Genomic DNA, 19,003 nt, shown 5'->3' on the forward strand with positions numbered 1-19,003 from the left:
AAAGGAAGGAAAGGAAGGGAAAAAGGGAAGGAAAGGGAAGGAAAGGAAAGGAAAGGAAAGGAAAGGAAAGGAAAGGAAAGGAAAGGAAAGGAAAGGAAAGGAAATCACTTGCTTCTAAGTAGCAAGTGGGCAGAATTGGTTTGGCTCAGTGAAGGCCCATCTGAAGAGGTGACATTTATTTTAAGACCAGAGTGATAGGAAGAACTCTCTGAAAGAAGGCTGTTTTGTGCAAGGGAAGACATGAGTGCACAGGCCTAAGGTAGGAACAAGTTGGCTTGGTCAAGGAATTAAGGTCACTGTCAGGTTTGAGGGGAGCCTAGCTGGCTACAAAAGGGAGTTATTACCATAAGTTCCTGACCTGACCCCCTCTCTTCAAAAAGCTGTGTATGTCAACAGTAAGGTCAACTAAAGTGTTAGCATTGGGTTAAATTCTGGGTCCTGAAATCCTGCTAGACTTGAAGAAGCAAAACACAGCATGTGTCCCTGTTTCTCTTCACTTGTCTGTATCTAAGGCACAAGGTCAACTCACAGCCAGGCAGCATCTTACTCCTTCAGGCTCCCACCATTTCTTTTCCCACTACATAGTTAACAACTCTGATTTCTTCAAGACAGCCAGTCTGGTTCATAGTGTAAATTACTGATAGAATCTGGCTGACACAGAAAAGAATCTGCATCTTTGAAGGGTGATTATAGAACAAATGAATCTTCTTCTGTAGGCTGACAAAACAGACAACAAAGCCTTTACAATGTTAGGGGAGGGTCTCTTTGGAAAAGGGGAAAGCCACGGGTTGGCTTGGGAGCATGCTCTTGTAGTGGAAGAAGTGGCCACTTCCTTTCCTCCACTCAGATTCTCCTAAAAGTTCTGCTTGCAACAGAGTGCGGAGTTGTGTAGTGCCAAGCAGAAAGCAGGAGGGATCAGAGATGTCGAGGGGTGAGTATGGAAGTCAGTAGTGGTTCCCCAAATACATTGTAATTGAATACTGTAAATTGAAAGCTTACTATACTGGGGTATTTTATTTTGGAAAATGCAGTTGGAAGATTAAAAAAAAATTGGTCACAGTGCTCTCTCTTCCATGTCTATATTTAATTTCCACTCTGTTTATGCATGTGAGTGCCAGTAATTTCAAATAATGGTCATGATGAAGGGTCATCACTACACAGATCATTCTGTGCTCCTAATGAAAATTAGAGCTGGAAATTGCTTCCTGATGTGTAGCTCAGACTGCCTTTGCACTAATTTCACTTTATAACTTCCACTTAATCCTCTCCTTACCACCCTCACGAATCCTTCCCTGTCCTTGAAGTTGACTCCTTTGAAATCTTTATGGGTAGTTCTGGTTTCCCTTAAACTGTGGGTATCCTGATACTTTGTTTCCAACAGTCTTTAAGCTTCTAAGCAAAACAGTCTCAGCTCACTTTTCTCTCTCTGCACTTTTTAATGAGTTCTGGTTCTGGAACACTTGATTTCATGTTGTGGTCAATATAAACGAGCTGAGCCTTGCCTCCTCCTCCCTAATGAATCCGTTTCTGTCTTTTCAGCCAAGACCACCACGTACTGCTTACCCTAATTAGTATTCTCTAATGTTAATCAGGTGGCCAGTAACTCACTTGTTTTTACATTCAATTTCATCATCTATGCAAGGAAAATTATATATATTCTCCATGGGATTCCAAGGAAGAGATGTTTTAGCCACGAAGCTACTAATCACAGGAGCATTATGATCAAAGGTGTCCTACCAATGTTTTATGTGTCAATATCTGTCCCAAATGTCCCAGGTTTGAGAGGTTAGTGCTATGAGTAGGAAGATCTGTGCATTGACAGTTTACATGTCATAGCTAGTTTAGGGACCAGATGTCTGCCTGTCTTGCTTGTTGTCTATAGGGAAAAAGGAAAGAGATGATAATATGTATAATGTTCTGTCATTCTCAAAGGACAAATTTCCTAGAGTATCTAGCTTCATTATTCCTGACAGTCATTTGTCCCTGTTCTTTAGCTAACATCATGTATTTGATATTCTCTGTCCTCTCTTGTGTTTATGAGTACAGGAGTACTGTGGAAGACAAACACACAGAGGAAGGGGGAGTGAGACCCATTTTCAGAGATGATTTGTGATGACACGCGAGTCCTGCTTTAGAGAATGCATAGACTTCATTCATGTCCTGCTGCATTCGGCCCTAACCCAACCCTTAATAAGCACAGTTTGTTCCTTAGCATCTTGTGTTCCAGCAACAGCTAAATGCTGAAGCCATTGCAAGCCTTGGAATATGGATGTAGGTAGGCAGTAACTAAACTCACTTATTTTGTGCCTCATTTATAAATCTCCAAGAATTCAGCTCTCGGGTTGTGGTGAATGCATTCTGTAAAATTAGCTTATTTTTTGACTATTTTCTGGTTGAAAGAATTTGTTTATAGACTCCATGGGCATGTTAAGCAGGTAGGGGTGAGTCTGGTTCATTTCAGTGGTCTTTTGGTTCCCTTTGGATTTAATGAGAAAACTTTGGTCTAGTAAGTTTCACAAATGCCAAAGCTTACATCAATTTATTCTCTAGGTAACTGCTTCTATGTGCATGCATTCACTCAACTAGTAAAAGTACCTAAAATTTATAAGCACCAAATTGCTTTATTAAAAAAAAAAAAAAAAAACAGATTTTTAGCATACTCCTACAAATGGCACAAATATTTGTACTTATATGCTAGCTATATAAATAGAATTTCAATTTCTTAATTTTAAAGTTTTTATCATTCTGTCATTTATATCTAAAAGACTCAAGGAGTGATAGTTAATAATGTTAACAATTAAAAAACACATATATACTTTTTAAAACTTTAAAACTCTGTATACTTTTTTCTGAATTCTGTTCCCATTGTGTGTGTGTGTGTGTGTGTGTGTGTGTGTGTGTGTGTTAGGGCCAGCATGTTCTCTAGAAAATATAATGTACCAAGTGGTGGGTATTTTATATTATATCTCTTTACATTCCTTTTTGATTTTTTATAGTGATCATGCTTAACTTTTGTATTGAGAAAAGGTTAAATATTCATTTAATGAAGACTGCTTTAGCATACATTTAGAGAAGGGGGAATTTGTTCTTTTTGCTACCATATTGATTCATTTCCCTAAAAATAAAAAAAATAAATAAATCTTTTCATTACCCTCTAGTAAAGCTCCTGAACAGTGAACTGCAGAAGGAACAGTGTTGATAGCTTAAATACAGATTTTTAATCTCTTAAGCATAGTTTAAAAAGCACATTCATGCCCCTCCTCCAGCACCAACTCAATCAAAGTGCTTCATATTGAGACCCTCCCCCAGTCTGCATTTTTATTCGGCATTACAGTTTGAGAGTCACCCTTTGATCTGAGATTTCCCATCCTTTGTAAGGACTGAAGCATCTTCTAGGTGTCCTGTTTGTTTTAAAGGTTTATAACAACTGTGCATCTGTCTCATATCCTGTTATTGTCAGAAATACTAACAGACAAGTGAGTGGTTGGTTCTCTCAGATGTTGGCTAGATCACATACTCAGTGAATACTCAGGGACTCCGTACAGAGGCCCTGCTTTATGAATCTGTCCTCTGTCCAGCCCAGGAAGCTCTGCTCTTCCAGATGGAATTCAGCAGTCTTGGCAGAAGGCTCATGGAAAACAGCCTTGGATCAGAACAGAGGACTTAGTGATTCTTCTCAGAGGCCTGCTCAAACCTGAGTTTTCAAAGAATAACCTCTACTTAGACTGATAAGTTATCCAAAGAAGTTAGTGAGTCAGCATCTTGTGTTCGGAGTGGTTGGTTCTTTTGAAAGGTCATTGTGTCAAGGAATTCAGACAATTTGAATGCAAGCCATATTGTGGAAGGTACTCTTCAATCTTTGGTTTCCTGTTGATTAAACTTTGCAGCAAACTGGTGCTAGGTTTAAGATCAGAGACACACCATCTTACTGAGTTAGCCTATAATGGCAGGCAGTTTTCAGATTTAACAAAAGCACCTGGAGGGCTTGTTAAAAAGCAGATTTTTTTACTCTGTTGCCAAAATTTGAGTTTCCTAAGTCCGAGGCCAGACCTGTGAACATGCTGTACTTTCTAACAGTTCCCTGGGACTGCTGGTGCCTCTGGACCAGGAACCATGTACTGAGAACTCTGGCACCTTTCTGGCACTGTTCTTTAGAACAGTAGTTTTCAACCTGTGTATTTTAACCCCTTTGAGGGTCTAATGACCCTTTCACAGGGGTCACAAATCAGATGTCCTACATATCACATATTTACGTTATGACTCATAACGGTAGCAAAATTACAGCTGTAAAATAGCGACAAAAATAATGTTATGGCCTGGGGTCACCACAGCATGAGGAACTGTATTAAAGGGTTACAGCATTAGGAAGGCTGAGAACCACTGCCTTAGCTCCTCAGGATAAGTTAAGGGTCAGTGGAATTTCTCTGTAAGATTAACATAGAGTTTCATAAAGCAAACCTGGAGAGATGCTGTGTCATATACTAGAATCTCAAAACTCTCTTCTTGCAAATCTCACTATCATTCTTATTTCCAACCTTGGTCCTCCTAGGTCCATAAGTTCCTTGCAGTTGTGTGCCTCCGACAAGCCGCCAGTGCCATCCCATCCTGAGGGTGCACATTTTGGTAAAGGGCATTTTCAGTTAAGTCCTCAGAGGCTTCAGGACCCTAAGGCCTGACTTGAGACAAGTGGTGTGCTTCAGAGAAGGATCTGCCCATCAGTCCATCTGTCCATCTGCCCGTGACTGAGCTCTCACAGCATCAGTGTGAGATCTCTGATCTGCTATGCAGCTGTCAACTACGCTAACTACGTAAAAGCAGGCTTCCAAACTTTCTCTAATATATTCCCCAAGTTGCTGATCACTGCTTAGGATATCCTAGAGTGTTGACTCATTGTTTTGAACATTAATCTCCTCATTAATCCCAACCTCTGGAAGGTCACAGGCAAGGGAGCTTTGGGTGGGAAATACATTCTACCTCCTTTTAGGAGCAGTCAGTTCAAGACTGGATTCCATTTGGCCAGGACGATTTTCAAATCAAAGAACATTGGACTTTGACCTGAAAATGAAAGAACCTTTGGAGCTAGCTATATCTCCTCACCCCCATGAGGACCCCTGCCTTTATCTTCTCTTGTGCAGCAGACCTTTGCCTAGTCTTACACTCTTGCAGTACATCCAGAGGGAGGAGCTTCACAGTGGTCTGCTTTGACTAACCTCAGTCTTCCATTGTTCTTGTAGCATCGCCTTCCCCTTTGTGTTCCTCACACTCAGCTCTCTGGCCTCTGCTGCTCTGTGCTGTTTCTTATCCTGGGTGTAGATTTGCTTTCCCCACCTATGCCTGCCTTGCTCTTTTGTGTTTAAAGTCTGTGTGATGGGTACCTTCATCCCAAGTGGCCTGTGAGCCCCACCTCCACCTCTGTCTTACATTACTTCTTTGTATTGTGTATGCATTTGTTTGTAGTGGAGTGACAGTAGGGACATTTTCTGACTACTGTGTCTGGCACCTAGGTCATTGTCTAGCAAACAGTAAGTGTGCAGCAAACATTTGTTGCATGAGTAAGTGAAGTGAGCAAATGCCATCATTTATAGGAGTCCTGAGGGGCTGGGAGCTCTGTGAATGGGGTACATCTACAGACAAACCCAGATCTGCCTGCTTGACGCTCAGAAGACCCAGTGACTCAGGGTTCTCTTATTGTGGTAAGTAAAAATATTTATTTGGGAAACTAGCAAGCCAAAGCAGATGACAGTAAAGAACATCCTCCTGCACTCTGCAGTGATGAAGGACTTAAAGGGTAGAAAGGAAGAGAAGAAGGTGCTGAGACCCCTGGGCTCTACACAGTGGACCTGAAATGGGATGGCACCCTGACAGCATCATCCATCTCCCATGGAGTTCCTGTGAGACTCAGAAGTGCCCAGTGGTGTCATGTCGTTGGCTGTCTAGAATGCTTCCTCTGCATTGGAAGCAGTCCTGGTGCAGGACAAGCTAAGGATGGCAGTAAACAAGATGGCCACCAGACAGCTCCTCAGTGAGGCTGCTCACACCAGAATGGTGTTAATCAGGGGATCTTTCTGTATGAGCATTGTCAACATTTACTTTCACTTTATACATTGGATTTGCATCTGAAAAGGCCAAGTATAATCAACATTTAAAGGATAACACTCAAATTTGCATCTGATTGAGCAGACATGTTAAGTAATTTTAGCCTGGCTGTTGCTAAGAAACCAATTAATAATGCTCCATGTTTCATTGACAATCAGATTCTGTCTGCTTTCATTTAACGTCACAGTTGAGCCACGTGTGCTGTGCTTCTCTCCTTGGTAAATGGTGACAGACAAATTATCGTTTTACTACACGTATTTCTGAGATTACAATTGTTAGTCATATCTGTCAATACAGCTTCAAAGCCTTTCCTTTTTAATGTCGCAGGATGGAAAACTGAATTTTCACTGTTGATCATTCTTTTCCTTTATAGCTTGTGGCTGCTAGGTCATATTTTTGTGAAGGCTTTCCAAATTGTGAGTAACAACAAAAAAAATTAAAGCAATCTTCCCTGCTCCATAATTGCCCTTTCTCTGTATAGAGGCTAATAATTAGAATATTAGGCACGATTCAGAACGTGACAGACAGCTGATTACGCATTCAGCTGCATCTTATGTTGTTCTTTCTTCCCATGGTTTGTATACCAGGTTCTGTCTTTCATGCAATGCATTCTGGTTTTTGTGACTTTATTTTAGATGATGCCTCCGTTCTTCTGAATAACAAATGTTCTTTTAGCTGCTATTGTTCCTTTCTGAACAGTCAACTGGGTGGTTACATTTAGTAGTAGCAGCACTTCACAGTTTGATGTTTTGTAGTATCGATCTGGCTAAAATGCTCATTAAGAGACAAAATTGGTTGCTATTCACATGGGTTTTACAGTGTTTGAAGCTTGATTTGGAAGATACACACAGACACATCTGGTTCTTTAGCCTAGTTAGTGGTAGTACACAAAGCCAAGCTCCAGAAGGCAAAGTAAAATCTGTTTTTGTATTTTATGGTTCATATCTTTGGAGTTTGAGTTCTGAAGATAAAATACAAAGAACATAGAATTTAAAAGTATCTGTGAAGTAAAATTCCAGCCTAGCCCCCTCTGCATCACCGTGCCTTGTAGGACTGTAAGCATTGGGGAGAGGAAGTGTCCCATTCTGGTCTCTCAAGAGCACAGGGACAGTATTTAAATGAGCGATGGCTGCCCTGGTATCCAAGACTCCCTCCTTAAACCACTCTCCTAGCTTTCGGGTATGCTGCACTTTACTGTGTCCTCCCACCTCTGATCTCTGCCTGCTTGTAGTCTCCCCAAGACTCAATCTCTTGAAATTCAGATTGAATTTGGGCTTACCCTAAGGGCCTTGCCGTAATCTTAACTACCTCTGAAAGGCTCTGTCTGTCAGGGTTACATTCTGGGGCACAAGGATTAGAACATCAACAACTTTAGGAAGAAACTATCAAACAATAGCAGGCATATCACATGTTGCCAACTCTCATTCACTCTGTTCAGTTGTTGCTTGGTGGCCAGTGGTGGAGATGGCCAGAAAGGAAGCAGGAAGTCTGATTGGCTTCTCTGTTCAGGTCAGATCTGATCATAGAGAGTATTATTACTCTTCTTCCTGGTTTTATTATTTTGTCCTTTTGGGACATTGCCTGGAGCCACTTTTTTCTGACCTTACTTGATTGGCCATATGGAGATGCACTTGTGTCCATACCTCTGCAGGGGCTACTGAGTCAAAGCATGATTCCGTAAACAACGAATGCTGTCACTGTGTGACCCTGCTGGCCAGCTGATGCTGTCACTGTGTGACCCTGCTGGCCAGCTGCTGCTTTAGATGAGGCTACTGGAAGGAAATGGGACTTTGTTTCATCTGTTCAGACCCAAAGACAGGTAACGGAAGACAGGCCTCATGAAGGTCTTAGGCCCAGCCATCTGCCTGTGTCTTCTTCCATGCATATTTGGGAGGGCCCCTTAAGTCTGGCTCTCTGTCTTGATGTCACCATGATCACAGGAACAAATCCCATTTGCAGAAGAAGAGTCATGAAAGCGCTCTAGCCCTGGGTCTGGGTCACCAGTTCCTGTCAGCCTGACCCAGGTCACTGTGGTAAGTTCTGGAACTAGGGTCATATAATCCATGAGCTGCTGCAGAGGATGTTCCAGATGTGGTAGGCTGCGCGGGCAGATTAGGTGGAAGATGTCCTGTCCTAGAAGAATGGGAGGAAAGGCATGAGTCTGGCAGAAGGGCTCACGCGGCTAGACACACTTTCATTTCTTTCACAAAGGAAGATGCTAGCTGCAGATTTAAAATTGGAGCTTAAAATGGTTTCATTTCTCCCTGATTTTAATAATTCATTGAATTAAGCAGAAATAAGCAGCCCCCACTTGGTGGCTTGCTGCTAGGTTAAAATCCTTTTATTTCGAAGTTTTTCATGAATACAAAAAAATATTCTTTGGTCTTGAAACCTTTTCTTTCCATGTGAATATTGGCTCCTGTCCAACCTATAGGCCTCAAGCCAGCTTGGAGAAAAATTGTGACAGCTTCTTCAGTCATTGGACTCAGCCATCCTAGATGACCACAACGCAGAAGGGTGATTACATGTTGAAGATATACATTTAATTGTGAAGTATGAGATGGCTGTCTGAATAGTACAGTGTTTAACCTGATGCAGGAGGGTTCCTGTATTTCGCTCAGTTAAACAGGATCTGTGTTCTGCCAGATCCCATAGGGGAAAACATATAAACACAAAGCCTTAGATTCTGGCTGCAGGTATACAGCACTCCTCTGTTACATTTGACTTCACGAGACCTTAGATACTGGTCACATGGACACACCATACCTCTGTTAGATTTGACTTTTCTTCAAGCTTAAAGAAAAAATACAATGGCCTTTCACATTTAGGAGACAGAGGAAGCATAGGTGAGCACTGGCTGTCATTTCAGTGCACATGAGTGGGAGGATGCAAGTTTGATGACACCTCCCTCCTTGCATGTGGGCCACAGGAAAGAGTAGCATTGATACAGACACGGCGCTTGTGTGGAAACGGTCACATTCATACATCATGGTACACCTCACAGGTTTATATATGACTTCTAGACCCTACCAGTCAGCTCCAAGTTGTTTGTAGTTGGGTAATTGTATTTTGTTCTGTAGAGACTGTTGGTTGTATTTCTATTTTCTCACTACAAGGATGTACCAACTTCCCCCGGCAGGGGGCCCACTGGCCAGAGGAGGCTAAGAGAAGCCCTGAGTTTCATATAGATAGGAAGTAAGCAGGAGACCTTGTTACTTAGAAATGTGTGGACTTGGGGTTTAATTTACTAGCACCATTGAACTTTCAAGAGACTGTGGGGAGTGGAAATAATTGAGAATGTCAAAATCATGTGTGCCTGTTTTGCAGCATGCATTCTAGTCTAAAATTGGAACACTGCGGGAAAGATTGGCAAGGATGGTAACATTCATAGCGCTCTGTCTTTTCCTTATCTGTGAAATCTCAAAAAATCCTTGTACTCTTCCAAATGAGAGGAAGCATTTTTGAATTCAGCTTCCTGTTTTCTCTCTCCTTTCTTTGTCATGATTCTAATACCATAGCAGTTGTGATATAAATGAATTCTGTCATTGATAAGAGTTTTTTCAGGCTTTATGTTGGATTTCTTTCCCTTTAAATAAATTGTGAATATAATATAGTGTTCCCAAATTATAAGCTTCTAAGTGACAATCTGTGTCTCTGCTTGAAAGGTTTAATGCTAAGGACCTTTGTCTGCTGAACTGTGGGGATCCCTTTCCTCCTCAGGCAGGGCTCGAAGCCAAGATCAGCCGCTGAGAATTGTGGATTATTATAAGGATGGCCATGAGTGGGGTTCGCCATTTTCCTACCTCAGACATTCGCCTGTGAGGGAGGGGAACAAGAAAGACAAAAAGGAAGGCTCAGTGCTGTGGTGGCGACAGGATGAGTAAAGTATCACACGGTGTGGCCATCCCAGAAAGAGCTGAAGAGCATGTCTTTACCTCTGTCATGTCTACACTCCAGCATTAGACTCACCCACTCACTCGAAAACAGGTACACAGACACAATTGCATTTGTGAGACCTTATTTTCAGTCATGACATGTGTGGGAACTGATGTCACTGTCAGCAGTCAGCAGGGACATGTGTTATGTATGGTATTTGGGCCTAGTGAGTATTGACCTGGATATATCAGAGGTGGAGTCTATGTCTCACACTGTTCAAATAAACTCCAACTTGCTATATTCCTTTAATATGATGACTAATGGTTATTTGAAAGAATTCTGACAAAGAAAAACAGATGAGAAAAGTCAGAATAAGAATAGAAAATGTTCAATCTACCTCACTTGTAAAAAGTGAAAATTTTTATGTGTAACTGGCTTGGTATTTAGGATCATACCCAGGGCCTCACACATTATACCTTCAGCCCAACACTGAGATTTTTAACAAAGATTTTAAATTATGACTATGTATTTGTACCTGCTTAAAATGAAAAAAAAAAAAAAAAAAAAACTGTGAAAACACAGGCAATGTCCTTTATAGTCCTGAACTGTAAGGGATTTTTATCTGGGACTTAAAATTCAAAAGCCATAAAAGGAATAAATAAGTAAATTTGATTCAATTTAAAAGTTTTTACATGGTAAAAAATTACAGTAAACACATTCAAAACCTATGAAAACCCTGTCTGTAGAAAACATACCTCCAGATGAGTGTGAGCACCCTTCCCCAGGCAGGAGGAAAAGAGGCCAGTGACAGGAGCCAGTTGTCCACACAGAACTGCATTGTCATCTTTTAAATCTAAAAGTGTTTACCCATGAAGTCAGAGAAATGTGAATTGAAGCATGAAGGACTAGCACTTTTTAGAAGGACAGTTGTATCATTGGCCTGATGGGGAACATCTGCACTGTATTTCTGTGGGAACACAGATGCCTCAGCCCTGGTGAAGGCAGAGTTGCCTGTACCTCTCAGGATATGTGCAGTTACCCTTTGACCTGTCTGGCACTGACAGGCTTTCCTGTTGATATGTCTGAATGCATATAAAGTGGTACAGAACGGAGGTTTTCCACCAGACCATTGTTTGTCCTAGAAAACATTGGAAGTGATTCAAGGATCCATTAGTGAAGAGATACATAAGTAAACCATAATCCAGCTATGCAGTAGGACACTGCGTGGCAATTTACAGAGAACATGGAAATGCTTTCTGCACTGATTTGGAAAGAGCTCCGAGCAGAGTCATTGAATAAAAAGCAAGGTTTGAAATACGGTATGTAGGCTGCTGCCTTTGATGTAGAAAGGAGGCAAAGTCTGACCATGTTCATATATCTTCTTGTATCTGCATGGAGAAACAAGAATAGTAGACTCTTCCCCCCAAGGGCCTGCGGCCTCCCAGGCTTTTGGCCAGGTTTATAGAACCAAACATTTTCTCTTCCATGAAACAAGCCTCGAGTCTAAGCAGAAAGTGGTTGTGCCGCAAACAGTAATGCAGCTGTTGTTCCAGGATTCGTATCTTGTATTGTAGGTCGGTATTGTAGCAGAGAGGGTTCATAGCTAAGTGAAACCAAGGATGCCTTTTCTCTCCACACAGCCTACATAGGCACTGTGAACATTAGCCAGTACAGGGAAGCTCCAAGGCAATTCCACCTAGCTTTCTCTTTGCTCTTCATCCACTGTCTAGTTCTAGGGGCAAGCAAGAGCAATGTCAGTAGCCTATATTGTTTGGGATTCTCAGGGACCCCCATGGACAGTAACTCAGAGGGAGGTAACCTGTACCTGGTGGCACTTGAATCTTTTGGAACCCTTAAGGTCATATACTGTTTTTACGAAGGACCAGAGTTCAATTTCCAGTAGCTCTAGGGGCATCTAACATCTCTGGTCACATGGTCACATGTACTCATGTGTATATGCGCATATAGAGACACATAATTAAATAATAATGGAAATCTTATAGACAAAACTACATTTTCTGAGAAACACTATCCACCCATGCAGGACACATCTTTTCAAACTACAATTATAATTTGGTTAGCAAGTATGGCTTTCTCACACATTCTTAGCTTGGGTGAATGCTCGCCCCACGCCTTTCCCTAGTCATCCCACCCCATCTCCATCTAAGCCTTTCATTACCAGGCAACCCCCTGCCACCAGTTTCATGTCACATGAAGTTACATGTTTTTAAACTACACTTCAGTGGCATTCTAACCTGAAATTGATCTGTTTGGACCATGGGCTACAGTACCTGACTAGGACATGCGTGTTCTTTTCCCACGCTGTGTTGTGGAGGCTGGTAACCGCTAACCACAATGGGCTGTTGGCTACTGGAATGTAGCTTGCCTGAATTGAGATGTGCTTTGAGAGTGCCTGCTATAGAAAGATTAGTACAATAGAGGTTATAAACTACCTCAGTCATAATTTTAAAGATATTGGCTATATGTTAAATGATAACAGTTTGGATTGGGGACTTTAAAATGTATTATTGAACTAATTACTTCTTTCCTACCTTGTATATGGCTACTAGAACATTTAAAATTACATATGACACCTGTGCTTTATCTTGTCCGCATGGTACGGATGTAGTCTCCTGCCCATTCTTAGCATGTCTTTCAGAACTACGTCAGAAACAAAAGTACAACCCAGTCATAATCATGTCGTTGCCTGATTTTCAATGTTCCCTTGACTCTCCTGTTTCTTAGAGAGCATGGTAACAATACAAAACGCCTCCCTCACACACAAAGGCTGTTCTTTACTCCCTGGACTCCGAATTCCACAAATGAGTTGTTTTCTGTTTGCAGCATCTCTTCGCCTCTGCTTTGTTGCCTAGAAGATAGCTATCTGTGCTGTAGGCCCAGTTCCTAAGGCTCTGTTGGAGAAGTGTTCCTAGTTCCACTTGTACGTCTTCTCATCGCCTCCTCCTTTTCTCCTCGTGGCACTGGGTATTGAATTCAGAGCCTCAGCTATGCTGGGAAAGCACTCTTATCACTGTGTGGCACCGTAGCCCCCATCCCATTTTCTAGCATCAGGTTTGCCTGTGTTTATACTTAGCCATTTGATAGCAGTCACCTCATGAGGTCCCATAGCAGACCCAATCCTTCAAAGGCAGAGCATGTTCTGGTCTCTGTTTTGTGCTTCCAGACCCCGATCTAGTAGAGTCTCCAGGATGTCACTAGGAGAATTGGAATTGGCTGTGTTTTGCCCCGTTGGCCTGGAGTGCTTGTGTGTGGTCTGTTCCCTGGAGAAAGCAAGCTCAAACTCACAGATCTTCTATGCTCAAGGACAAACTTCTTTGGACCATTCTGACTTTACAAGAGCAGCTTCCGCACCAACAAAAAACAGCAAGCAGACCGCAGAGATTACAGGAGCCTGCCTGGAGGCTGCAGTGGGCTCTAGTTTCCAGGTTGGGTTTAGGCTGGAAAATGAGAGAGGTATTTGTGTTCAATCCAGACAGCAGGTTTCTCCAACCTGGCTGGATGCCCATGCTTGCAGAAGGTAAATATGGCAGGTGGTGGCTAGGTGGTGGAGGGCAGCCAGATCTAGGAGGGCTACAAGCTGGAGTCATGAAGTCCCCTGTGGGCGCTTCACTGGCCTCTTGCTTCAGTGGCCCTCTCTGTGGAAAGTTGTCCCTGACATTAATCTTCCCATCACCCTTCGCTTCTGCTCCTGGGGATTTAAACTTTTGTTCAAAAGAAAAATTAAGAACAGGAAACAGAGCACCCAAGACCCATGGAACAAAGATTTTTAGAAAGAAAACTCAGAATTTCAAAACAATCTCTAGCCCTTAGCTAGGTAAACTGAAAGGGTTGTCTTTACCCCAGATCTCCGGAGGCCCTGTAGAGTTGAAGGCTGTGCATCTCAGAGAGGAGGCTCTAGTTACTTTCAGCAGTAAACGCTACCTGTATGCCTCCTAGGCTGAGAAGATAGTATCAGCTGATACCTCTTTCTCTAGCATCCCTGCAAGTGCTAGTAGTGTTGTAGAAAGTACTAGAAAGACTGCCTGCTACTGACTTAGTACCTAGAGTTTAGTCAAGTTACCTCACATCTGAAAGCTTTGTAATTCAGTAAAATGGGTTGTGAACTCACTGCCTTATAAGGGTAACAAAAAGAACTCCTGGATGCAGGAACCTAGCACTGCCTGGTTTACAGTGGCTTGGGAAACGGGATGTGTAGAAGTAGAGACTTTTGTTTGCAGCGGTCTTGTATGGAAGCATCATGAAAACACTCCTGAGGCCCCAGAAGAGTGTGTGGGGCAGTTCTGGTTGCTCTCTAGTAGCCTTTAGTCCCTCTGAGACTCATGCCCATCACAGGGAAGAAAAACATGGTGAGTCAAGACAAGGAGAGGCAGTTCTACTGTTAGTCCACGAGGGGTTCACCTCTTTGGTCCTGCTTGTAAAATGAGGATGGCCTCTTTTCCATCTTTGCAAAGGCTATAATTGTTTCCATACAGCAGCAGAAGCATCTGGCAGCCCCATGTCATTGTTTGCAGGACAGCAGTTCCTGGGAATGGACTTCCAGTACTTAGAAATCATGACCTTGAGTAGCCCCACAGGGAGGGGAGACCTCTTCCCCCTTAGGAGCATATCTAATCCAGAGCCAGAGTCTCCTGGGCTTGGCTTTCTATGAGCATTCTCACACCTGCCCTGGACCAAGCTGCCTCTGTCTCACGTGAGCTTTACATGGGATACAGACTTTGATGGACACAGTATGTCAGCACTCTGTCCCCTGGCTCTTCTCTGTCCTACTCAGGTCTCATCTGGCCACCTTCCTAAGGTGGAGAGGTGAGCTCATAGTTTACATACATGCTCACCAGATCGTTCAATCCACACTCACTAATTCAGCAATTCATGTTTGGACTAATCACTGTTAGAAAGCACTGTCACTGCTGCTGCTATAATTAATCTTGTCTTAAGTTCACTGGCATTTCTTTCTCCTTTTATCACACAGCTTTAAAAGACAGAGAATAGCTTTGAACTATAGACTTTCGAAGACAGCTTTCCTATGTCCACTTCTCTCTCAGAACAACTTTGCCAACTTCTAGTGCGCTCTCATTAGTGCTGCTTTGGCTGCTTTCTAATAGTACAGACTCAAAGGAGAAGAAACTCTAACAGTTCACCAGCAAAGAGCATGTTTCAAAATTGGCATCTGGCTTGAATAATGAGGGGTTTTGTCCAAATTCCAATTCAGCAAATGAAGCTAACAAAACTGCCCTCCATTGTGTCAGTGGCTTCCCATTCTTAGCTTGTCTGTCCTTCCACTTGCCAGATGGGATGCCACCAAAGTTTCTAGTCATGCTTGTTTTAAGTCTCAGACAGACAGCTATGCTACCAGCAGGAGGCAGATGTAGAGTTCCTGTGATCATAAAATCAAATTTGGGATGTCTCCAGTGCCCTTCCTCTACTCGACAAGCCCTGAACTAGGAGCAGAGAAAAGAATGAGCTACAGAGTAGGAACAACTGAAACTAGGTGTTGTGTAGCACCATGCTGCTCGGTGCTCGGGATCAAGATGGCTGCCAGAGTAGTATTTAATCAGGTCCAGGTTCAACCCGAGCCATCCCACCGATAGCATGCCTGTGAAAGCATGCTCAGTGTGGTACATACACACCTAGATTCTCCAAGGGAAACTGAGAAGGATGCCCTGTAATGCCTACAGTGCTTTCAGATCGTCCTTTGGTTTGCCTTCAGAGAAGTACTTTTAGATAGGGTAAGACTCAGAAAAAGAAATAGTGGTTGCTTTTTTTTTAATATGGAACTTAGATTTAAAATTACAGAGCCAGTGTAATACATATGATTGGAAAGCAGAAGCTTCAAAAAGGATGCATGTGGTAGTTTTTGTCTTTCATCTTAATTTTACTAGTGAGAAACCTCCTCAGAGAAGCACTGTGTCATCTCTAAAGACCTGCTTGTCAGATGATAGGAAGAATGAGGTTTTATGGAGGTCTGGTTTTGTATTTATCATAAACTGAAAGGGAAATCCTGGACTGCTCATTCTGCCTTAGCAACAACAGTAGAAACTTCATGAATAAAGGAAATAGTCACCAACAAAGAAGTAAATACCAAGAAATAAAGCCCTAAAGAAAAAATGTCAGCAATCAATAAATGTGTGCCTGGGAGTGTGGCCCAGGGCAGGGCGCTTGCCTGGCCTGCATAATCTGAGTTCCATCTCCAAAGCATACACACTACATCTAAACATGGAAGAAAAGCAGGTAGCTCTTTCTAATTTCTGCTTTATGACTGCCCAGGTTATAGACCATTCACATGACAAGTTTATTGAATCTCATTGGTTTAGCTACTTCTCTACAGAGACAATTATCCCTGTATGTAGAGGTACTTGGTGTAGGTGCATCAGCAGGAGATTGCCTGAGATTGACTACTCAGTCCTTGCTTTCTTTTACCTGCTCTAGTTGTCCACTCTTGGGTAGTTGGTTTATGTTGTGAACAGATTTCAAATGTTCCTCTTTCCTTCCTTCCCTTCTCTTTTTGTTAGCTACCCACTGTGTTTTCTGCGGCTTTCATTAGGAGAGTGAGGAGAAAACAGAAAACTTCCAGATGGAGTTGAAAGACTCTGGAGGGAGCTCATGATTTCAGAAACTAAGGTAGCATGGGATTCTGGCTGTAGTGGGTCTGTGACCACATCTTTCTTCATCTTTCCCAGCCTCAGGCAGAGAGCACCAGTCCTTCCTACCTGGGTAACAAGTGCATCTGTTTAGTAAAAAGAATCCTGCAGCCTTTAGTCTATTGTGTTTTAAATTTTCTAATTATATGAAATTTTTCTCTTGACTATACTTCTTTTTAGATTCTAACTATGAAGAAACCATGATGTGGGTCCCCCCTTTTTTATCACTTAGTATGTTTATTATGCAAATATTCCTTTAAAATACCTAGGAGGCTATGCAATTTAATATTACAGCTTCATGAGAATCTTTCTTGATCATTTCTCATGAGATACATTTTTTAACACAGTATTTTACACCAGCCTAAGCTGGCCTTGTACTCACCGTGGAGCCTAGACTAGCCTCAAATGCATGGCAGCCCCTCACCTCAGCCTCCCTAGCACCCAGATTGTATGCATGAGCTGCTCCAGTAAGCTACATAACTCTTCTAAATCCACTCAGGATTCCAGCCGTCACATCCTGGAGTCTGTAAGAGGGGTGGGTTTGCCTTCACTTTGTGGGCCCATTACTGAGAAGAGAGTACTCCATCCCACCTTTTTCTCATGGCTAGTTCCTATATAGGGTTTGCAGAAAAGAGAGTCCCAATTTCCTGACCTACTGACACAGGTGAGTCACCACCTTTCAGCTGCTCTGTGGCTGATTATTTAAAGCATGGCTATACAAGTCATAGCTCCGTTCAGTGCACATTGGGTGACAAGGTGCTGTTCTGTGATGTTGAGGATCTATCAGATGATCTAACTGGAGTTCTGTGTAGTAGCCGGTGCTGTCATTACAGAGGTATGTGCATTCAGAGAGTGCCCAGCTTATCACCTTTTGAGATGTGTGGGGTCAGAGTTGCCAAAATAGGGAAAGGATCTGCCACTCTTGCATTTTCTTGCATTTTATCTCCCCCTAGCTTTCTGAAGTGGAGTGGAGAGTGACATGTGTCATGATGTTTTGGTCCCTGGCTAACTGGCCTGGCAAGCACCTCATCCTTAGCATTTTTAACTTTCATGGTGAGAACACCTGAGGTCAGCTCCTTCCCCACAGCCCACTGTGGGATGTGCTGCTGTCCTTAGTCTCTTTGTTGTGCACAGATTCCCACAGTTGTTTGTCTTATGACTGGACTTTTGACCAGCAGCTTCTGCCCCTGTGACCCACAGCCCTGGAGACCACTGTTCTAAACCCATTTTCTGTTTTGTCTGTCTCCCTCCTTAGATGCTGTGTGAAGCTGTGCATGCTGGTTTTCATCTTTTTTTATTTTACATGGTACCCTCCAGGTCCACCCATGCTATGCAAACAGCGGGATTTTCTTCTTTTAAAAATTATCTTTAACCTAATGTACACATATTAAGATTGCATGTTTATGAAGCTCCCTGTGATGCTCTGATGTATATAGGTTCTGGATAATGCTCAAGTCAAGGTGCCTGTATCTACCATCAAAGTACTTCTTTGTGGTGAAGCCATAAACATTTCTAGCTTTTTGAAGATAATAGTTCATCCTGGCTATCTCTAACTATCCTCTTTACAGAAGCCGCCATGATGTTCTTCCAACCTTACTGTTACTTAGTAAGTCGCCAGCCCTTGACTGCCTCTCCCTTCTCCTCCACGTGCTCTTTGTGCCTTGAGTAACCACTGTCCTGCTTCCCACCCATGTGAGCTTAGTCTTTTTAGATCCAGTCAGCAGCTAGACTGCACAACAGCTGCCGCTCTCTGCCTGACTCATTTCACTTAATATACAGATCTCCCATTTTGTCAGCGTCTCTAGAAACCTCAAGGTGTCACCCCTTGTAATGCCAGGCAGTATTCCATTTTGTAGGCTTTCTCTTAGGAAATGTCTATTTAGATCTACTGCTCATAGTTTTAAATTATGTATATTAATGTTTTGTCTGTGTATACCATGTCTGATATCCTCAGAGGCCAAAAGAGAGCGCCAGATCTTCTGGAATGGGAGTTACAGCCAATTTAAGATGCCACATGGGAGCTGGATGTTGAATCCCGGCCCTCTTGTAAGAGCAGCCAGCACTCCTAAACTCTGAGGCATTTCTTTAGCACCACTTCCCATGTCAGTCTGATTCTGTGGGTGTTAGGACCATCAGGTTGTCCAGTGCTTACATTCTAAAGACAGACAGTACCACATCTTCCTTTATAGTTTGAGAAGACTTCGTTTTCTCTTCTGCCTGAATTCTGAGTTCAGGACTCCAAGTAATATATTGAATTAAAATGGTGAAAGTGGGCACCCTTGTCTTCTTTCAGGCCTTAGAGAGCTTTCAGCATCCTCACTGTAGCTTTTGAATACACATTTCCTTATGTGGCGGGAGTTTCCTTATTTTAT

At 42.6% G+C, this 19,003-nt stretch overlaps 1 protein-coding gene and 1 non-coding gene across 3 annotated transcripts in view; both read left to right on the forward strand.

Moving 5' to 3' along the window:
* Jazf1 (JAZF zinc finger 1) overlaps positions 1 to 19,003 on the forward strand; it is a 300,929-nt gene that overhangs the window by 42,697 nt on the left and 239,229 nt on the right. The window lies entirely within an intron of this gene.
* LOC117721121 (small Cajal body-specific RNA 20) lies at positions 9,774 to 9,910 on the forward strand. Its single transcript, XR_004608390.1, has one exon.

This window comes from Arvicanthis niloticus, chromosome 15 (genome assembly GCF_011762505.2).
Source record: "Arvicanthis niloticus isolate mArvNil1 chromosome 15, mArvNil1.pat.X, whole genome shotgun sequence".
In the NCBI taxonomy this organism is placed as follows: domain Eukaryota; kingdom Metazoa; phylum Chordata; class Mammalia; order Rodentia; family Muridae; genus Arvicanthis; species Arvicanthis niloticus.